The sequence below is a fragment of the Equus quagga genome, chromosome 17, assembly GCF_021613505.1.
Source record: "Equus quagga isolate Etosha38 chromosome 17, UCLA_HA_Equagga_1.0, whole genome shotgun sequence".
NCBI classification, from domain to species: domain Eukaryota; kingdom Metazoa; phylum Chordata; class Mammalia; order Perissodactyla; family Equidae; genus Equus; species Equus quagga.
Window position 1 is genome coordinate 27231007 of NC_060283.1, and position 22995 is coordinate 27254001.

General features: G+C 38.8%; 1 protein-coding gene and 1 non-coding gene across 5 annotated transcripts in view; one reads left to right on the top strand and one right to left on the bottom strand.

The window, feature by feature from the left end:
• CSTPP1 (centriolar satellite-associated tubulin polyglutamylase complex regulator 1) overlaps positions 1 to 22995 on the top strand; it is a 174863-nt gene that overhangs the window by 100462 nt on the left and 51406 nt on the right. The window lies entirely within an intron of this gene.
• On the bottom strand, positions 9456 to 9559 carry LOC124229665 (U6 spliceosomal RNA). The gene has a single exon (XR_006885929.1). It is a non-coding gene; the product is annotated as a U6 spliceosomal RNA (small nuclear RNA).

A 22995-nucleotide genomic window follows, 5' to 3' on the forward strand; every position in this document is an offset into this window, starting at 1 on the left:
CCCTTCCTATCCTTTCCCTTCCCTTCCTATCCCTTCCCTTCCCTTCCCTTCCCTTCCCTTCCCTTCCTATCCTTTCCCTTCCCTTCCTATCCCTTCCCTTCCCTTCCCTTCCTATCCCTTCCCTTCCTTAGTCTCAGAGAGCTGACGGCCAAATGGTTACCCCCCAAAGCATGAATCTGGAATATTTTCTGGAGAAACTAAAGTAGCCCTAGAAAAAGTCCCTGGAGATCTGACATTTAGGAGTTCTACAGTGAAGTGACCAGGTTTCAACGTATTCATTCTACAGTGAAGCTCAGTGTCAACAAGCTCCATCCATTCAGATAACCAGCTTTTTAGTATCTCATTCTAAATATGAATGGACATATTCAAGGATCACCAGACATTTGGGGGAAGTATCTGACATGATAGCCAGAAGCCAAGACAAAACAAACAGGGTCGGCGGCGGGGTGGGGAACTTTGAAGAAGCAGTGACAATACAAGGAGCAGAAGAAAACTTTAAGAAAGCTGTCATTAACATCCTCAGGTAAACAAGAGGAGATATTGGATCCAGTAAATAAGACTATCCTGTTATAAAAAAGAACAAGAAAGAGTGCTCTTTGTTATTAAAAATTTAATAGCAGAAATAAAAAATTCAGTAGAAGGGTTGAAAGGTAAAGTTGAGGAAATTGCCCAGAAGAGGCAATGAAATAGAAAATAAGAGAAAAAAATAGAAGAAAATTAGAGGCCCAGTCCAGGAGTATAACATCTAAACAATTGGATTTCCAGAAAGAGAGAATAGAGGAGCTAGAATGTCATCAGGCTTCTCAACAGCCATACTGGAAGCTCAAAAACAATACAGCAAAGTTTTCAGACTTCTAAGGGACAATTATTTCCAACCTAGAATTCTGTACCAAACCAAACTATGAATGAACTATGAGAATAGAATATAGATTTTCAGATGGGTAAGAGCTTACAAATTTTAACTCCCAGACGGCTTTCCTCATGAAACTACTGGAGGACATGTTTCACAAAAAAATGGGGATAAATCTAAGAAGATGAACTTATGGGATCTAGAACAAGAGATCTAACACAGGAGAGAGGTGAGGAGAATTCTTAGGATGATAAGGACAGTCCAGGACAACCATTTGTGCAGGAGAGCTAGAAAGCAACCAGTTCAGAGTGGAGCAGCAGGACAGACAGCTCCAGGAGAAATGTCTGCAAGGAAATTTAAAAACAGAACTGATAAAACTGTTGTGTTAGATTACATTCAGTTGGAGAATTAGAGATTAAGGCGTCAGTTGAAGAAGTAGTAATGAATATTTAGAAACACTAAGCAGACTGAGAAAGAGGTAATTATTCCAAGAAAAACAAAAGGTTGTGTAAGGAAGAAAATGTGAAACAATATACCTGTGGCTTGGCTGTGAATAATATTTATGTTGTCATAAAAATGTAAATATTGAATATTTTAAGCTAAAATTAGTACTATATCTATATTGGAAAGATGCAGGGGTGGGAAGTGTGTGTGGGTGGTAAAAAAGATACTTTATCATCTTCAACTAAGAGTCCAAAGATAGTGTCTAAAATTTAAAAATCAAGAAGTAGCAGCATAAGCATATTATTTAAAAATGCAAAGTGAAAAACAAAAGACAGTGAATTGAGTGGAGTCGGTTAGAAGAGTTGTTACTGTAGTTTGGTTGGGAGTCGATTGAATTTGAAAAGCCAGTGAATCTCTCAAATGAACTTGTCTAGCAGAGATTCAAGACTGATACAGAGATTGGAAGTGAAAATACAGTCAGTAGTTAAATCATGTGAATGGATGAGATCATTGAGGAATGAAAGCATAGCAAGAGAGAGGGATAAGGGCAGGACTTTGGAGAGTGCTTATATTTAAAGGTGAGAGAAGGAAGAAAAATCAGGGAAGAAACAATCAGAATGTAGGAAGAGAAATAGCACAAGATGACATTACAGAAGCCAAAGGAGAGCTTCAGGGAAAGGATGGGCAACAGCATCATTTGTTACAGGTGGGGAACTAAGAATAGGTCTTCTGAATCTGTGGTGATTGGGACATCATTCATAACTTTCAAGAGAACGTTTCAGTTGAGTGATGGAAGCAACATTGAAGGACTAGCGAGTGAATGAATGGATGGTAGGAAAGAGGAGATCATGAATATAGCACACTGTCCTGAGAAATTCGGCTTTGAAAAACAAAGGGAGAAGAAAGCAGCTTCAGTGACTAGTCTATGAAAGATTTTTTAGATTAAGGGGCCACTTAAACGTGTGGGTAGACGGCAAGGAGTTAATGGAGAAGGAAGACTGAAGATGCAAGTCTAAGGGCGTGATTGATGGGGCAAGGTCCCAGAGAAGCTGAGACAACATGGACTCCAGCACAGATGGAGAGGTTAATCTGAGTAAGAGAAGGGAAAGATTTCTTTCTCTGAGAAAGGGAAGGAAGAGGTGAGGATAAGTGAAGATGCAGAGAAATATTAAGGTATAGAGGAAGAAAACTGAAGGATTAAAAACTCAGTTGGCGGGGCCGGCCCGGTGGCGGAGTAGTTAAGTGCACACGTTCGCTTCTCGGTGGCCCGGCGTTCACCGGTTTGGATCCCGGGTGTGGACATGGCACCGCTTGGCACGCCATGCTGTGGTAGGCATCCCACATAGAAAGTAGAGGAAGATGGGCACGGATGTTAGCTCAGGGCCAGGCTTCCTCATCAAAAAAGAGGAAGACTGGCAGTAGGTAGCTCAGGGCTAATCTTCCTCAAAAAAAAAACAAAAAACAAAAAACCACAAAATTCAGTTGGCTTCAATCTTCTCAATAAAATGGGCTATCTGCTTAGAGTTGGGGGTTGGGGCAGAGGGTTAGTTTAGAAAGTTGAGAACGGAAAATGTCTGGGGCAGCTGCTACAAGGAATGCAATACAAAGTTAAAGGGAGATGACTAAAAGGATTACCCAGTAGCCGTGAGCGTCCAGTTGAGGTTAGATAGTATGGATTTGTAATAAAGCTAGTCAATATGGTTTCTGGACTTCCTCCAAGAACGCTCTATCTCCAAAAGTTCCATCAGTCATCATTTTGGCTAGGGAGAGGTTTCCATGGAGCATCTTAGGAGATATCCCAGGATTCAAAAACTTTAGAAAAATGCTTGTTCAAGGAGAGTTAATGCTCCGGAGTACCAGAGAGCAGGTTTGCTAGTAAGATACTTCCATCTGTGGGTCATTCAGAAGTCTTGTGGGGAGAATCATGGGCAACGACAAAGAAATATACCTAAGAGACTTAGGGAAGCGAAGCAGTTTGGTATCAAAAAGATCTATAGCTGCGCGCATATCTGGACCCAAATCTGAGGGTGGGAGCGTGTTGGAGAACATCTGGACCTAGATGAAAGAAGGGCAGAAGAGAAGTGACGTCACTGTGGGATTACCCTGTGGACTACCTAGCCAGATGGAAGAAACAGATAAAGCATTCTCGATGCAGATCGCAAACTGGCCTGAGTCAGGAGGGCAGGGCGATAGGGATTTCAAACGTCAAGACATAAGCTCCAAGGCGCATTCAGCCAAAAAGCAGTATACTTGCCTAATTTTTTTCCTGTTTATGTTTTTCTGATCATTAAAGAAACACTTGCTTATTGTAGAAATGTTGCAGTATGGAACAGTATAATGAAGCAGGAAAATAATCACCTATAAACCCACCACTGACAGCACTTGCCATTAATATACTTGCTAATTCTTTCTAGGGTTTTTTTTTTTTTTTTGGCTTAAACAAGAGAAAATTATTTTCTCACAGTCTGGAGACTAGAAGTCCAAATCAGCAGGTTTGGTTTCTCCTGAGCCATCTCTCCTTGATCTAATGTTGTTTATGCCTTGTTATTTTTATATAGTAGAGATTATGCTGAATACACATTTGTATAACCTGGTTTTTTAAGCATACAAGCTTTTTTTCTGTATATTTCGCATATATATCTTTATATATATATCTGAAATTCTTTTCAAATTTTAAATCTTTGGTTTACCTTCATGTTACATTCATCTCTCAGAAAGAAGAAATATGAGATAAGAGTTCTAGATATAAAAACAATTTCACTATTTACTCTTTGCTACTATTATTTACATTTTTCCAAAGATACCAGTCAATACTATTAGGCAGGAGAAAGAATTAAGAGACATAAAAATTTTAAAGAAGGAAAAATTACATTATTTGCAGGTAACATAATTACTTACCTGGAAAGAGCAAGATAATCAAACTGAAATGTGTTATAAACATTATGAAAATTCAGTAAGGTGGTTGGACACAATATACTAAAACCAATCATTTATTTTAAAAAGTAATAGCCTTTATATATTCAAACAAGAAGAAAAGTCCCTTTTTATAAACAGCAAAAGAAGATAAAATACCTAGGAATAAACCTAACAAGAATATGCAAAAACCCTCTCAAGAAAGCTTTAAAACTCTAATGAAGAACCCAAAAGAAAACTTGGACATATGGAAATGCATACTATATTCTTAGAAAGTAATACTTAAAAATCATAAAACTGCCAGTGCTCCCTAACTTAATCTGTAATTAGCATGATCTCAGTAAAAAATACCAACAGGATTTTATTTTGTTTGCTTATTTTGTTGAGACAAGCTGATTGCAAAGCTTATACAGAAAAACTCAATAGACTAGAATAAACAAGATTATCCTGAGAAAGGAAAGAAATAATGGGGTACTAGCTCTGCCAGGTATTAGAATCTGTTATAAAGCTATAATAATTCTAATCATAATAGCTAACGCAAAACACTTCCTATGTGCCAGGCACGGTTCTAAGCACTTGAGGTATAACAACTTGTTTAATCTTCACAACATCCCGTTGAGATTAACTTGCTCAAACTCACAGAGCCAATGAGTGGCAGAGGCTGAATTTAAACTCAGGTACTCTGGCTCCAGTGTACGTGCTCTTCATCACCGTGCTCTACAATCATTCATTATTCGCACATAAATAGATACGTAAAAATCAAAGGACCAGAATAAAAAGCCCAGAAATTGACCCAAATGTGAAAATGGAATTAACCTATATTGGGGAACGGAGGGCATTTTAAATCAACGAGCACAACTGGTAGCCATCTTTAAAAACAAAAGTTAGATTCCTTCCTCACACCTTACATGAGAATAAATTCCAGATGGGTCAAAAATTTCAATGTAAAAAATGAAACCATAAACTTACTCAAAGAAACCACAGGAAAATATTTTTAAAATCTCACACAGAGAATAGCCTTTTTAAGTATGACTGACAAAAAACCTGGAAGCCATAAAAGAAAAGATTGATGTATTTCATTAGATAAAAAGGATGAAAAATCTGTTTGACCAAAAAAAATTGTATAAATAAGGACAAAAGGAGAAATATTTGCAACTTATTTCACAGATGAAGGACTAATTTCCTTACATACAGAGTTCCCCAAAGTAATAATAAAAATATTAAAAACTCAGTAGAAAATTGAATGAACAAAATGAATAGATGGTTCACAGCAAAGGAGTATATAAATGGTGCTTAAAGACTTTTTAATAATAACTTGATTGCGGTATGATGCACATGCCATCCAATTCACATAAAGTGTCCAGTTCAGTGCTTTTTAGTATAGTCAGAGTTGTGCAAACATCACCACAATCAATTTTAGAATATTTTCATCAACTCCCCCCCCAAAAAAAGCCCCATACTCATTAGCTGTAGCTCCCTTTTTCCCCCACCCATCCCCTTGCAGCTCTAGGCAATCACTAATCTACTTTCTGTCTCTCTGGATTTGCCTATTCTGGACATTTCATATAGACGGAATCATGTAATACATGGGCTTCTGTGTCTGGTTTCTTTCACTTAAAATAATGTTTTCAAGGTTCATCCATGTTGTAGCATGTACCATATACATACTTTATTCCTTTTTTATGGCCAAATAATATTCCATTGTATGGCTATACCACATTTTGTTTATCCACTCATCCATTCATAGACATTTGGATTATTTCTACTTTTTTGCTATTGTGAATAATGCTGCTATGAAGATTTGCATTCACATTTTTATGTGAACATGTGTTTTCATTTCTCTTGAGTGGAGTGGAGTGCTGGGTCATATGGTAATTCTATGTGTAACTTTTTGAGGAACAGCCTGGCTATTTTGCAAAGTGGCTGAGCTATTTTACATTCTCACCAGCAAGGAATGAGGGTTTCAGTTTATCCACATTCTTCCCAACGCTTGATATTATCTGCCTTTCTATTACAAGCATCCTAATGGGTGTGAAGTGGTGTCTCACTATGCTTTTGATTTATGTTTCCCTGATGACTGCTGATGTTGAGCATATTTTCATGTGTCCATGGGCCATTTGTATGTTTTCTCTGGAGAAATGTTCATCCACATTGTGGTGTGTATCAGCACTTTGTTCCTTTTTATTGCTGAGTAATTCCATTGTATGAATATAGCACAATTTGGGTTTTGTTCATCTGTTAATGGACATGTGGGTTGTGTACAGTTTTTGGCTACTATGAGTAAAACTTCTAAGAACATTTATCTATAAGTCTTGTTGTGTACATATTTTTTCCCAGCTTTACTGCGATATGATTGACATGTTAACATTGTGTAAATTTAAGGTGTACGACATGATAAGGTGTACAACGTGATGATTTGATACATGTATGTATTGCTAAATGATTACCACAATCAGGTTAGTTAACACTTCCATCACCTCACATAATTGCCTTTTTTTATTTTTGATGGTGGTGAGAACATATAAGATTTACTCTCTTAGCAACTTTCAAGTATATAATACAGTATTGTTAACTATAGTCAACATGCTGTACATTCCATCCTCAGAATTTATTCATCTTCTAACTAGAAGTTTGTGCCCTCTGACCAACATCTCCATATTCCGACCCCCTAATCTAATCTCTGTCTGTGAATTTGGCTTTTTTAGATTTCACATATAATTGAGATCATATAGTATTTGTCTTTCTCTGAGTTATTTCACTTAGTGTAATGCTATCAAGGTCCATCCATGTTCTTGCAAAAAGTAGGATTTCCTTCTATTTACAGCTACATGATATCCCATTAGACACATATACCACATTTTCTTTATCCATTCCTCTGTCAACAGACACCTAGGTTGTTTTCATGTCCTTTTTTTTATGTTTTTTGGTGAGGAAGATTGGCCCTGAGCTAACATCTGTTGCCAATCTTCCTCTCTTTTTTTTTTTTCCTCTCCCCAAAGCCCCAGTACATAGTTGTATATCCTAGTTGCAGGTCATTCTATTTTTTCTATGTGGGATGACGCCACATCATGGCTTGATGAGTGGTGCATAGGTCCATGTCCAGGATCCAAACCTGCACACCCTGGGCTGCTGAAGCAGAGCCTGTGAACCTAACCACTCGGCTACGGGGCTGGCCCCCTGTTTTCATGTCTTGACTATTGTGAATAATGCTGTAATGAACATGGGAGTACAGATATCTCTTAGAGGTAGTGATTTCATTTTCTACAGATATATACTTAGAAGTGGGATTGCTGGATCATATAGTAATTCTATTTTTAATTTTGTAAGGAACTCAATACTGTTATAAATAATAGCTATACCAATTTACATTCCCACCAACACAGGGGTTCCCTTCCCCCCACATCCTTGCCAACACTTACCTCTTGTCTTTTTTATGGTACCCATTTTTTACAGGTGTGAGGTGATAACTCATTGTGGTTTTGATTTGTATTTCCCTGATAATTAGTGATGTTGACCATCTTTTCGTGTCCCTGTTAGCCATTAATATGTCTTCTTTGGAAAAATATCTATTTAGATCCTCTGCCCATTTTCTAATTGGAGTATTTGTTTTGTTGCTATTGAGTTCTATGAGTTCCTTATGTATTTTGGCTATTAACCCCTTCTCAGATATATGGTTTGCAGATATTTTCTACCAGTGTGTAGGTTGCCTTTTCATTTTATTGATTGTTTCTTTTGCTCTGTAGAAGCTTTCTAGTTTGACGTAGTCCTGCTTATTTATCTTTGCTTTTGTTGCTTGAGCTTTTGTTGTCATATCCAAAGATTTGTTGCCAAGACCAATGGCAAGGAGCTTTTTTCCCTGTGTTTTCTTCTACGAGTTTTGTGGTTTCAGGTCTTACATTTAAGTCTTTAATCCATTTCAAATTAATTTTTGTGAGTGGTATAAGGCAGAGGTCCAATTTCTTTCTTTTGCTTGTGAATATCCAGTTTTCCCAGCACTATTTATTGAAGAGACTATCCTTTCTCCATTGTGTATTCTTGGCTCCTTTGTCAAATATTCATTGACTGTGTATGCGTGTGTTTATTTCTGGGCTCTCTATTCTGTTTCATTGGTCTGTGTGTCTGTTTTTACGGCAGTACCACATTCTTTTGATTACTATAGCTTTGTAATATGGTTTGAAATTAGGAAATGTGATGCCTCCTGATTTGTTCTTCTTTCTCAGAATTGCTTTGGCTATTCAGGGTCTTTTGTGGTTTCATATGGATTTTAGGATTGGTTTTTCTATTTCTGTGAAAAATGCCATTGTAATTTTAATAGGGATTTCATTGAATCTATAGATGGCGTTGGGTAGTATGAACATTTTAACAATATTAATTCTTCTAATCTGTGAACATAGATATCTTTCCATTTGTTTGTGTCTTCTTCCGTTTCTTTCATCAAAGTCTTGTAGTTTTCAATGTATAGATCTTTCACCTGCTTGGTTAAGTTTATTCCTAAATATTTTATTGCTTTCAATGCTATTGTAAGTGGAATTTTTTAAAATTTCTTTTTCAGATAGTTTGTTATTAGTGTATAAAAATTCAACTGATTTTTTTATGTTGATTTCACTCTAGTGAATTCATTTGTTAGTTCTAACAGTTTTTTGGTAGAGTTTTTAGGATTTTCTGTATATAAGATCATATCATCTGCAAACAGAGACAATTTTACTTCTTCCTTTCTGAATCAGGTGCCGCCTATTTCTTTTTCTTGCCTAATTGCTCTGGCTGGGGCTTCCAGTACTGTGTTGAATACAAGTGGTGAGAGTGGGCACCCTGTCTTGTTTCTGATCTTAGGGGGAGAACTTTCAACCTTTGACTATTGAGTATGATGTTAGCTGTGGGCTTCTCATGTATGGCCTTTATTTTGTTGAGGTATGTTCCTTATATACCCATTTTCTCAGAGTTTTTATCATGAAAGAATGCTGAATTTTGTGGATATATGTTTTTATTTCTCTTGGGTAAATATCTAATGGTGGAGTTGCTGACAAACTGTTTTTCAAAGGGTTGTGCTGTTTTACATTCCTACCAGCAATGTCTGGAAATTCCAGTTGTTATACATCCTTGTTAACGTTTGGTGTTGCCAGTCTTCTTTTCTCCCCCAGTTTTATTGAGATATAATAAGCATATAACATTGTGTAAGTTTAAGGTGTACCATATGATGATTTGATATATGTATATGTTGTGAAATGATTACAACAATAAGGTTATTTTTAAAAATATGGCACACTTCACAAGTTTGCATGTCATCCTTGTGCAGGGGCCATGCTAACCTCTGTATTGTACTAATTTTAATATATGTGCTGCCAAAGCGAGCACTGTCTTTTTAATTTTAGCTTTTCTAGTGGCTGTGAAGTGGTATCTCATTGTGGTTTTAATTTACATTTCCCTGATGATTAATGATCTTGAATACTTTTTTATTGCTTATTGGGCAATTTCCTTTGTGATGCCATTTTTTTAGTGGGTTATTTGCCCATTTTTTAGTGGGTTCTTTGTTCTAATTATTGAGCAGTAGGAGTTCTTTATACTGGTTGCAAGTCAGATGCGTGTATTGCAAATATTTCTCCCATTCTTTGGCTTATTTCTTTCTTTAATGGTGTCTTTTATTGAGCAGAAGTTTTTAAAGTTCACTTTTTCAATTTCTTCTTTTAGTTAGTGCCTTCTGGGTCTAGTCTAAAAAAATCTTTGCATACCCTAAGTTTATGATACTATTACCCTGGATTTTCTTCTAAAAGCATTAGAAATTTAGCTTTTATGTCTAGGTCTATAACCCATCTTGAATTAGTTTTGGTGGGTTGTTTGAGATTAGGTCAAGGCTCTTTTTTTTCTTCCATATGGATAGCTAGTTGTTTGGTCCAGCACCATTTGTTGAAAAGATTGTACTTTTCCCACTTAATTGTTTTGGTTCCTTTGTGGAAAAAAAAAATCAATTGACTATATATGTGTGGGTGAATTTCTGGATTCTCTACTCTGTTCCATTGCTAATCTTGATCAGTTTAGCTTTAGAGTAAGGTAGAGTATGCCTGAAGCTTTTGCTTTTTCAAGATTGTTTTGATCATTAGAGCTCCTTTGCATTTCTATTTCACTTTTAGAATAAACTTGTCAGTTTCTACAAAAAAGCCTAACAAGAATTTGAGATTGAAGAATCTGTAGATCAATATAGGGAGAATTGTCATCTTTACAATACTGAATCTTCTAATCCATGAACATAGTACATTTTTCCTTAGGTCTTCTTTAATTTTTCTCAGCAATGCTTTATAGTGTTTAATATATAGATCTTATACAATTTATCAAATTTACCCCTAAATATATTATATTTTGTGCTACTGTTGCAAATAGTATTATTTAAAAAATTTTTTTACCAACTTTTTATTGCAAGAATATAGAAATATAATTGCTTTTCATATATTCCTCTCGTACCCTGTGACTTTGCTTAATTCATTAATTAGTTCTCTTAGTTTCTTTGTAGATTCCTTGGAATTTTCCACATACAAAATGATGGCATATGCAAATAGAGGCAGTTTTACTTCCTTTCTAATCTCTGTGGGGTTTCTTTTTCTTTCTTTATTGCACAGAGTAGGACCTCATCACAATGTTAAATAGAAGTGGTGAGAGCTGATATCCTTGCCTTGTTCCCAGTCATGGCAGGAAAGTTTTCAGTCTTTCTCATGGATGCCCTTTATTAAGTTGAGGAATTTACGTTTATTCTTAGTTTGCTGAGAATTTTTGTCATGAGGTGGTATTCAATTTTTAACATTGTTTTTCTGCATCTTTTGAGATGACGTAATTTTCCCCTTTATGCTGTTAATATGGATAAATCCATCTTAGTCATGATTTATTATCATTTTTACATATCTTTGGATTCTTTTTAATAATATTTTGTTAATGATTTTCGCATCTATCTGCATGAGGTGTTTTAGGCTGCAGTTTCTTTTCTTTTAATATCTTTGTCTGGTTTGAGTGTCAGGAATATGCTGGCCTCACAAAATGAGTTGGGAAGTATTTCCCTGTGTTTTCTGAAAGAGTTTATATAAGGCTGGTAGTATTTCTTTTTTAAATGTCTCTTTTTCTAGGAAGACTTTTCTGAACTTTTAAATTAGATTTAATATGCTTCTTATAAGCTCTTTCCCTAACATTTGTCATACATAGAATTATTTCCTTAAATTCTGTCTTCTTCATTAGACTGTAAGCTCTATGAGAACATTATCCCTCTTGCTCACTGCTGTATTCCTAGCATCTAGCCAAGTACCGGGTTCACAGTGTATATAAATGAGTATTTTCTGACTTGTATTAAATTAAAGGGGAAATAAGAGACTAAGAAAACTGAGAGTTGTGGCAAAATACTGAAGGAAGACAATATAAAAAGTCTTCCTTTAAAAAAAATTCTATCAGAGCAAAGAGGACAGTGAGGCCTAGGTGGACGGTGTAACATTAGTGAATGAAAGAAAGGAGCAGAGCCTTCTCCTCCTTTTGGATTGAGTCTTCTGAGGCAAAGGCCTGCTCTTTGGACGGGAAAGGAGAAAATAAACACTGGTTCCAGGGAATGAAATCAAACATAGCTGAGATCTTGTAAGAGATCACGTAACTGCTGTAAATGAGCTCAAGTTTCTAGGCCTAATTTACATTCCAGGGTACTGAGGCCTAGTAGATAAGCTGGCTGAACCACTGCCCGCAGTTTTGGAGAAACTGGAAAGTGTGCATGTTGGAGGCAGGGCGTAGGAGAGTGGAGAGCAGGAGTTCCCAAAGAATGGAGTCAGAAGGTCATTTCAGCATACTGAAAGCTGGTGACCTTGATATCCATCGTGGGTGATATTCTTCAACTATTTATTAAAAAGGATAAATTGTAGATGTTCAGAAAAGGAAGTTGTGATCACTGTAAGCCTACTGGAATTTATTGAAGAAGAAGGGGCGGGTGGTGACGGGGGAAGAGGAGAGGACGGAAGGGGCAAGGAGAGGAAGAAGGAAAAGGGCAAGGGCCCAGGTTTGATGGGTAAAGAGGCCTAATTTCAACCCCAGCTCTTTCACTCCTTAGTAAAATGACATTGGGCAAGTTATTTAATTTCTAGAAGCCAAATTTCCTTAGTGGTAAAATAGAAATAATAAGAGCACCTACTTCAGAGAGTAGTCCTGAGGTTTAAATCAAATAATGTGTGTAAAGTGCTCCTTTATTGAAATCAGGGAAAATTGTGAAGGGAGTGACAATGATGAATGATGGTGATGGCAATAATGCTGAAGGGGGAGGAAGTGAAATAGTCAATGCAAACTTAGTCCCTTATTTTCCTTTTGAAGGGATTGCTTGACTGGTAAATTGGGAGAATGCTGCATCTAATCTAACTATATTTATTATATTTGTTTACTTTAATTGGACTTCAACAAGACCTTGACAGCATCTCCGTGATATCCTTGTGAACAAGCAGAAAGAATATAGGCTGGGTGATATATAACTGATTGAACAATCATACCAAAATTGTGCTAATTAATGGGTTCATGTCATGCTGAAGGGAAGTCTCTAGAAGTATAATTCTGTATTATGTCCTTAGATGATCTTTTTTTTCCTAATCCATTATTTGCAAAAGAGCCTTGATAGCAAGCTACTCAAAGTTGGGAGAGAGAGCTAATAAGCTGGCTAAAAGAAATAAGACCTGAAAAGAGATAGTATAATATAGTGCAAAGAATATGGGCTGGGTGTCATGGGTCTACCACTAGCTGTGTGGCCTTTTCTTAACTACTAGAGCCTTTGTTTCCTAATTCATGTGGAGATAATACCACTTATTCCATGGTGGTTATGAGAAAAAAAAATTAATATATGTGTATTCATTATCTATTGCCATGTAATAAATTACTACAAAACTTGGGGGCTTAAAACAATAAACATTTATTATTGCACAGTTTCTGAGAGTCAGGAGTCCAGAGCAGCTTACTTGGGTAGTCGGGCTCTCGGTCCGTCCCAAGGTGGAGATCAAGGTTTGGGTTGGGGCTGCAGTCATCCGAAGGCTTGAGTGGGACTGGAAGATCTGCTTCTAAGCTCACTCACATCGCTGTTGGCAGGAGGCCTCAGTTCTTCACCACACGTTCCTCGTGATAAGGTAGTAGTAGCCTCTGCAGAACAAGTGATCTCAGAGAGAAAGCCCGCAAGCAGGAAGCCACAGTGCCTTTTGTGACCTAGTCTCTGAAGTCACGTACTGTCACTTTCTTTTTATTCTGTTCATTAGAAGCAAATCACTAAGTTTAGCCCATACTAAAGGGGAAGGGAATTAGGATCCACATATTGAAGGGAGGGGGGTATCATAGAATTTTGTAGACATTTCTTAAAACCATCACAATATAAAAAGTACTCTATACAGTGCTTGGCACACGGTAGGTGCTCCATAAATGGCAGTTGTTAATATACACCTAACACATCTGTCCTTGCTATAAAGCCATAGTGGGTAGGATGAGAAAAACTCATGGTTTTTTTCAGATTCTTGGAAAATACAGAGAAAGAAGCACCTTATATCACTATATTCATTACATCTATTTTGTAAACTAAAATTATGAACTATTTTTGTACTGCAGATATTGTATTGAGAACAGTACTAATCAAAATAAAGTTTGCACGTTCTGCATCGGCGGCCCGGGGTTCACTGGTTCGAACCCTGGGTGTGGACATGGCACCACTTGGCAAGCCATGCTGTGGCAGGTGTCCCACATAGAAAGTAGAGGAAGATGGGCACGGACGTTAGCTCAGGGCCAGTCTTCCTCAGCTAAAAGAGGAGGATTGGCAGCAGATGTTAGCTCAGGGCTGATGTTCCTCAAAATAAATAAATAAATTTCAGTAACACTTAATAGGTATATCTAAAACATATAGTCAGCCTGCAAATACCAGGGACATGGATGATTTGAATGACAGTTAATCCAGACATTGATTTTGTTAAGAGTTTTATGCCTATACTTAAATGTGTGTATTGCTCATCTGAGAATTCATCGAATTTAACTGTGTAATATACCAGCTCGTCTGAGTGTCCTGCTCTCCTTTCCATTTAAAAATGGGCCACAGCTAAGACTGACAGAGAGGCCCCAGTCTACAGCAAAGATAAGACTTGCTAGTTCACACACCTTCCCTGAGGGCAAGGAGTAATTTTGGGAGAGAAGTAAACCAACAAACTAAAAGTGTTCTATCAACAAAGGGCTCAGTTAAGCAGGAGAGTTAATGTTGACAGTAAAAATTGAGAAGCAAGAATAAATATGGCCAAATCACTGGGTGATCTAGATTTCCTCTGTTTGTGTATACATTTGCATACATATGGTTACATAATGTCCATCATTAGCCTCAAGGATCGTCGGATGTTCATTGTAAACAAAAACATGAGAACTCTCAAATCCCAGGTGGACAGAGTAATTTACTAGGCAATTTTGGTAAGATAAAATCATTAAATTGAAGATATTGTCACACCTTAAACTGGTTAATTTACTGGTGTTTTGATTTGCATTAAACATTAGCCAGATCCTCAGGCTAGTGTCTGACATGGTTGAACTCTCCCTAGTGTCTCACGAACAGAGCAATCACACTTCTAAGATGTTCAGAACATAGTCACCGATTTGAAAGTAAATAAAAATGGTCCCTGAGGAGCCAGTGTTTGCAGAGTTCACATGTGTCTTTGTAGGCATGGCAGGAAGTCTCCCGAGAGTTTCATAGGGGCCTCTTCACTTATAAGTGCATAACCCTCAAATACCGATCAGGTCAGCAGCGGCAGACAGAAAGTGGTGAGGACATGTCTAAAGTGTTGCTAGCCTTAGCCACACACTGACAGTTGTGATACATGTTGTCAGAAAAGTGAGCCACTAGAGATCCAAACAGTGAAGAGAAAATCTGTATTAAAAACAAACAGTATTTTATAACTGGGAAAAAATATTTGCAAGTCATATATCTGACAAAGGTTTAATATCCATAATATATAAAGAACTTTCACAACTCAACAACAAAAAATCAAACAATCTGATCAAAAAATGGGCTGGAGACATGAACAGACATTTCTCCAAAGAAGATATACAGATGGCCAATAGGCACATGAAAAGATGCTCATCATCGCTGATCATCAGGGAAATGCAAATCAAAACTACACTAAGATATCACCTTACACCCATTAGAATGACAAAAATATCTAAATCTAATAGTAACAAATGTTGGCGAGGTTGTGGAGAGAATGGAACCCTCATACACTGCTGGTGGGAATGCAAACTAGTGAAGCCACTATGGAAAACAGTATGGAGAGTCTTCAAAAAATTAAAAATAGAACTACCATACGATCCAGCCATTCCACTACTGGGTATCTATCCAAAGAGCTTGAAGTCAGCAATCCCAAAAGTCCTATGCACCCCAATGTTCATTGCAGCATTATTTACAATAGCCAAGACATGGAAGCAACCTAAGTGCCCATCAACAGACGAATGGATAAAGAAGATGTGGTACATATATACAATGGAATACTACTCAGCTGCCAAACAGAACAAAATCATCCCATTTGCAACAACATGGATGGACCTTGAGGGAATTATGTTAAGTGAAATAAGCCAGTTAGAGAAGGATAATCTCTGTATGACTCCACTCATATGAGGAATTTAAAAATGTGGACAAAGAGAACAGATTAGTGGCTACCAGGGGAAAGGTGGGGTGGGGGGTGGGCACAAAGGGTGAAATGGTGCACCTACAACACGAATGACAAACGTTAGCGTACAACTGAAATCACACAAGATTGTAACCTATCATTAACTCAATAAAAAAAAAAACCCAGTATTTTAAAGTCATTTATCGTGTAGGGGACAAATAAATGGCTTTTTTAATCTTTTTGTTCTTTGAGAGTATCTCTCTATTATGGTTCAGGGCAATAAGCAAGCAATATGCATAATGTTGAACCAGAGTTAACAGGCAAAAAGGAACTCATGTTCACTATCGTCTTTTTAGTATGCCAAGGAAGTTTGTGATACAGTTTAGGGATAGTTCTCTCAAATATGCTTAAAACAAAACGTTTTGACCCTCAAATGAGCTTTACTTATTGTCTTATATAGAATGCACGGTGACAAAGGGGTCACTAGAGGCCTCAGGGAATACCACCTACTGACTCATCCTCATGCAGGTTGCACAGCCTGTTCTGTGAATAATAAAGTAATTATTATAATAGTTGTCATTTAATGAGTACTGACCAGGTGTCAGGAACTGTGTTTAATCTTTACATGTGTCATAGTACTGAATCTTCTTAACCACAATTTGGCTATTATTATTAACTCCATTTTAAAGATGAGGAAACGGAGGCAGAGAAGTTAAATAATTTGCCCGACATTGTTCCTGTAGTAAGTGGCAGAGCCCAGAATCAAACTGAGGCCTAAGTACCTCCATCCAGGTTGACTGTCTCAGTCTAAGTGTTTTATGGTGATGCGGAATATTCTCTCTGAGGAGGAACGATATCGTGCCTTCTAACTTATTTTCAAAGAATGGCTGAGGATCCCCTCCTTTATTTCTTACTTATTCATGTGACCCTTTGTTTCCTCTCACCCTGGGGTAGGCTCCCCAAAGATATCCAGGTCCTAATCCCCAGAACCTGTGAATGTTATCTTCTGTGGCAGCAAGAACTTTGCAAATGTGATTAAATTATCAGGGGAGGTTATCCTGGATTCTCCAGGTGGAGCGTAAATGTGATCACAAGTGTCCTTATAAGGAGCAGACTGACGGAGACTTGATGACAGAAGAGGAAAAGGCAATGTAAAAACCGGAAACAGGTGGGTTGGGGGGCCGTGATGTGATGCAGGGCCACAAGCCAAGGAGTGAGGACAGCCTGTAGAAGACGGAAAAGGCAAGGAAACAGATTCTCCCTTAGAAACTCCGGAAGGAGCCAGCCCTGCTGACACCCTGATGTTAGCCCTGTAGGACTCACCTTGGACTTACTGCCTCCAAACGGAAAGAGAGTGAATTTCAGTTGTTTCAAGCCACCCGGTGTGTGGTAATTTGTTACAGCAGCCATCGGAATCTAAGACATACCCTGGATTACTGGCTTTGTGGCTTATTTGCTTCATACTTTGTCCTTGTATTTTTCCTGCACTTTGTAATTATTTTGTTACTTTCCCGAGTTCAACTGTAAAGTGTGTAAATAACATGTATGTGAAAGCATTGTTTCAGATCAAATCTAAGGAAGAGCGTCAAGAGTTTAGCTAAGCTACTCCAGAGTATTGCTACCTTGTCATCCATCCATTTCATTTGGCCAAACTGCCTGCAGTGACCTTAAACTGACCCTAGCCCCCACCTGCAGCACATGCCCTGTGTAACAGCCCACAGGGTCACAAGCAAATATGAGCTCCTGATATGACTTTCCCAAGAGCCCTGTGATCGACAGTCTCCCCTACCTCCCAGGCTCTTCCCCTTGGGCACCCCATAGATAAACCCCCACGGAGCTCACCAAAGCCCCACGCTTTTTGTTTGAATTGAGTTCACTTCTGCTCTCAGCCTGGAAACCCCAAAGCACTCCACCCATGGACCCTAATAAAGGCATGTTACCCCAAGTCCTGTCACTCTCTTTGTCTACACTGTGCCTTGATCTCCCCAGGTAGCCTCTCCTGGTGTGGTTTGTGCCTCCTCCGGGAACTATCAGTAATAAATGTCTCTATTTCAATTTCTCTTACCGTCTGTTGTTGAACTGAGACTCAGCATCTGGCACCCCATCCTCCACTTAACCGATGTTAGTTTCACAAAGTCTTAACAAAGGTGTTTTATTTTCAGAGAATCTCCTATCCTGTGGCTATCCCATATCCCAGCCTTTCCTACAGCTGCCGTGGAAAAGGGAAAGTGATGGGGCCGGTGTTGCTAAGCGTTTAACTTTCGAGATGAGGGAGCAACACATTTATAGGAAAATGTCAAATAATAGGAGTCAGACCGATTAATCATGACCCACATCTCTGACTAGAAATGCAGTAGATTTCCTCCATTCTCCTCACTCTTTATTTTAAAAACATTTCAAACCTACAAGAACGTTATGAGAGTCATGTAAAGGCGCCTGTATGCCCTTCCCCTGGATTCATCAAATGCCACCAGTTTGTTACATTTGTGCATAACAGGTAGGTAGGTAGATGGATCGTTTGAAACTAAGTTACAGGACTCGTGACACCTTACCCCTACAAACTTCATCTCCTAGGAGTAAGAACATTCTCCTATTCAGCAAAACCCCAATGTCATTATCACATTTAAGAAAATGAACAATAATTCCATAACGTCACCTAACATCCAGTGCAAATTGCAATTTCCCCAGTTGTTCTCAAATATATTTAACAGCTATTTGCTTTTTTGACCCAGGATCAAATCAAAGTTTACCCGTTGTGCTTGATAATGTCTCTTTAGCTTCTTTTAACCTGGTACAGACCCTCTGCTGGGTTGTTTTTCATGGCATGTTTTTCTTGTGTTTTGCCTGACCCTCTCCGCACTCGAATATAACCTCCACAGGCAGGGATGTTGATCTTTTTTGTTCATTGCTGTATCCTCAGCATTGAGAATGCTGCCTGGCACATATTAAGGCTTAGTAAATATTTGTTGAATAAACAGATGAGTGAATGAATTAAGTAATACAAGTATAATGAGCGTCATGAAAGGTGATTTAGAGGTTGCCCAGGGGGCTGAGAATCTAATCTGTTGTTTGTGTGTAACTCTCACCTGTGTGTTCCAGGCTCATTTTACAAATCAAACGGGGAAATATAAATACAATAAAAATAAATAAAAGTTGAGTTTAAAAAACACCCAACTGAAAAAGTTGGTCAAGAAAAAGAGACATATGGGACCGGCCCGGTGGCACAGTGGTTAAATTCGCACGTTGTGCTTCTTGGCGGTCTGGGGTTCACCAGTTTGGATCCCGGGTGTGGACATGGCACTGCTTGGCACACCATGCTGTGGTAGGCGTCCCAGATAGAAAGTAGAGGAAGATGGACACGGATGTTAGCTCAGGGCCAGGCTTCCTTAGCGAAAAGAGGAGGACTGGCAGATGTTAGCTCAGGGCTAATCTTCCTCAAAAAAAAAAAAAAGAAAAGAAGAGAAAAGAAAAAGAGACATGATAACATGCACCATAACAGTAAACTAGAAAAGACTTAAATTGACTATTGGGCAACAAGGTGATGCGACTGTCAAGATGCTAAATCAGGCTTAGGTTGATACAAAAAGAACATAGGCCATAAGGAGAAGGTGATTATTCTGCTCTATTTCTTCATTCTTTCATTCAACAAGTATTTATTGAGCCTACTGTATGCCAGGCATTGTTTTATAGATTCTTGAATATCATCTTTTTTAACCATGAAATAGCAGTAGAGAGATATTCACAGTTTCATTTTGGAATAAGGGAAGGTAATTTTCACAGAAATAAAACTATTGTGTCATTTGGAGATATTATTATTTTATTGATTGACTTAAAATTGCTTCTTTTCAGCTCATCACTGCAATTAGAGAAATAAATTTCTGAGGGGAAATGGCCTAGAATGGCATGACCAAGCAAAGTGCAGTAATCATCGCATCTCTTTCCTGAGAGAACTTTCCTGTAATTGTTTAGTTCAGCCTGAAGAGCCACCTGTGACACTTGAGAGCCACTGAGGGGAAAAGAGGGACTGAGCCCAGTCCACTGTTTAGAGGACCTAGGGGATGAGTCTTGTTTCAGTTGCCCGTGTTAGGCAGGATTTCATCTATGAATCTCGTTCTCTTGTTCAACTCCAGTTTCCACAGATTTCTGTTTTCCTTTGCTCTCTAGTCAAAAGGAAAAATACTCACAGGATTCTTAGAAATACTGGAGCAGCAAATTGTTTGAGGGACTTGAAACATCCTTTTTTCTGTCCCTCCAAAGCCTTAAATGGTACTTGCTTCATTGAAGCTTACAGATCATTAAAAGCAGCCCTGCCAGGGTGATGTAATATATGTTTTAGCTTCCAATAGAAAGAAAAGCTCTACCAAACTGATCTTTGAGTCATGCAGGATTTTTTCTTTTCTAATTTTAGTGTTCTTGGGCATTCTAGCACCTTTTTACCACCTGTCATATACAAAATTCCCATAGCTTCCTTGAGCCAAAAATGAACCTGGTATCACCTCTAACAGCTATGAATTCCTAGCCCTTTTCAAATATGTTACTATTTGCCCATTTTATTCATTATAGAGCGGCTCCCAAGGACTAGTGATATGGAGAAACAGAAATAACACAGCAGAAGAGCAGTAGTTACATGGACATCAAGAGGACCATTGCAAACCTGAATTTTTTTGCATCTTTACGGCTTTAGTTTAAAGTAACTATAGATTGGCAGAGGCGAGCCATCTCCAATTTGACCCTTTGTTAAGCTAAAAACTACATAACGACTAAGGATACCCTACTTCCTGTTACTAACGGAGAGAGAAACATAAAGGGCCAGACTAGCAAGAAAAAGAAATAACATTTGGTGAGTGCCTGCAATGAGGTGGGCATAATTCATACAGTGTCACATTTAATCCTCATCACAATCTGCAAGGTATTATTATCTCTGTATTATAGAGAAGACTGAGACTCACACCGAATTTGCTCAAGGCCATGCAGTAAGTAGTGGAGGAGCCGGCCCCGTGGCCGAGTGGTTAAGGTCACGCACTCCACTTTGGTGCCCCAGGGTTTCGCCGGTTCGGATCCTGGGCATGGACATGGCACCGCTCATCAAGCCATGCTGAGGCGGCATCCCACATGCCACAACTAGAAGAAGGACCCACAGCTAAAAATATACAACTATGTACCCGGGGGCTTTGAGGAGAAAATTTTTAAAATAAAATAAAATAAAATCTCAATAAGTAGTGGAGAAGAGATTCTAAAATGATTCTATTTGGCTTCAAACCTATGCCCTTTTGACTACTTCTTTCTCCCTACCTCTCTGACCAGTCCTCCTCAGTGTCCTTCACAAGTTACTTTTCTCCTGTTCTCGTCTTAAATGGTGGTATTTCCCAGGGTTCCTTACTTGACTCATTACTTTTCTCACTACACAGAGTTACTGAGCAGTTTTGTCTCTTTTGACTTTCCCTATTACCTTAGGCAAATGACTTCTAACTCTGTATTTCTGTCCTGGAAGCCCCCTGAGCACCGGACTCATACATCCAGTGGCCTGTGAGCCTCATACATCTCCACAGGTGTGTCTGGCAGCCCCCTCATTTTCAACATGTCGGAAGCAGAACTGCTCACCCTCACCCTTGAATCTGCCTCTCCTCTGGGGTTCCCCCTGTCAGTTCCCAGAGTTATACTGTACCGTTCTAGACTTCTCCTTCCCCTCACCCTGCACATACGGTCAGCTAAACAGTCCCACTAATCTTACCTTCAAAATAGTTCTTGAATGCATGACCTTTCCTCTTGATTACTCTTAGCATTACCCCAATTCTTACTCGAACTTTGCGGTCTCTCCCATCCATTTTGCTCCCTGTAGAATCCAGTGATCTATGTTCGAAGAAAATCTGACTGTGCTGCTTTTCTTCTTTTACTTAAACCCCCCCCTTTTTTACTTTTACTCAAAGTGCCCCCGTCATCTGTAAAATGAAGCACACAAGGCTTTGTCTGACCGCCCTCTTCAGCCTCACTTCCAGCAACTCCTTGCCTTAAAATCGACTCTTCAGGGGCTGGCCCCGTGGCCTAGTGGTTAGGTCCGCGCGCTCCGCTGCAGGTGGCCCAGTGTTTCGTTGGTTCGAATCCTGGGCGCGGACATGGCACTGCTCATCAAGCCACACTGAGGCAGCGTCCCACATGCCACAACTAGAAGGACCCACAACTAAGAATATACAACTATGTACTGGGGGGCTTTGGGGAGAAAAAGGAAAAAAATTAAAAAATCTTTAAAAAAAAAATGTACCCTTCAGTTAGACTGAACTCCAGTGCTGGTCGTTCCCTCCTCTCACGTGTTAGTTCCCATCACGGTGCCCTTGTTGAGGCTCTGCGTGTAACTCCCACTTCAGTGCTCAGCTCGGGTAGCAGCTTCTTGAGAACACCTTCCCTCGGCAGTCCTTTACCTCAACCCACCAAGTGGGCCAAACCCTGCCCTGTGAGTTCCTAAACTCCTGTCATTACGCTTTCAACATGTCTTGAAATCCGTTGTCTGCCTTCCCCATTAGACTTTAAGCTCTTTGGGCTCAGAGACCACGCCTTATTCAGTTTTATAATCCTAGCGCCTAGCCCAGTGCCTGGGACACAGAGGGCTCTAAATAACTGTTTAAACTTAATTGAACAACAGCATGCTATCCCTCAAGAACGACGTCTGTGTCAGAGGCTCAAACCAGATCCTTCTTTATGTAAATTAAGTCTGACAACTATTAAAACACCAGGACATCCACCACCAAAAAAACACCTGATTCAAAATGGGCAAAGGACTTGAATAGACATTTCTCCAAAGAAGATATACAAATGACCAATAAGCCATGAATGAAATGAAAAAATGTGTAACGTCACTAATCATTAGGGAAATGCAAATCAAAACTACGATGAGATATACTTCACACCCATTAGGATGGCTACTATAAAAAAAGAAACAAAAAAAGTGTTGGCAAGGATGTAGAGAAACTAGAACCCTTGTGCACTGTTGGTGGGAATGTAAAATGGTACAGCCAATGTGGAATACGGTACGGTGGCCCCTCAGAGAAATAAAATTATCATGTAATCCAGCAATTCCACTTCTGAGTATACATCCTCAAAAACAGGGTCTCAAAGAGATATTTGTACACCCATGTTCATAGCAGCATTATCACAATAGCTAAAATGTGGAAGCAA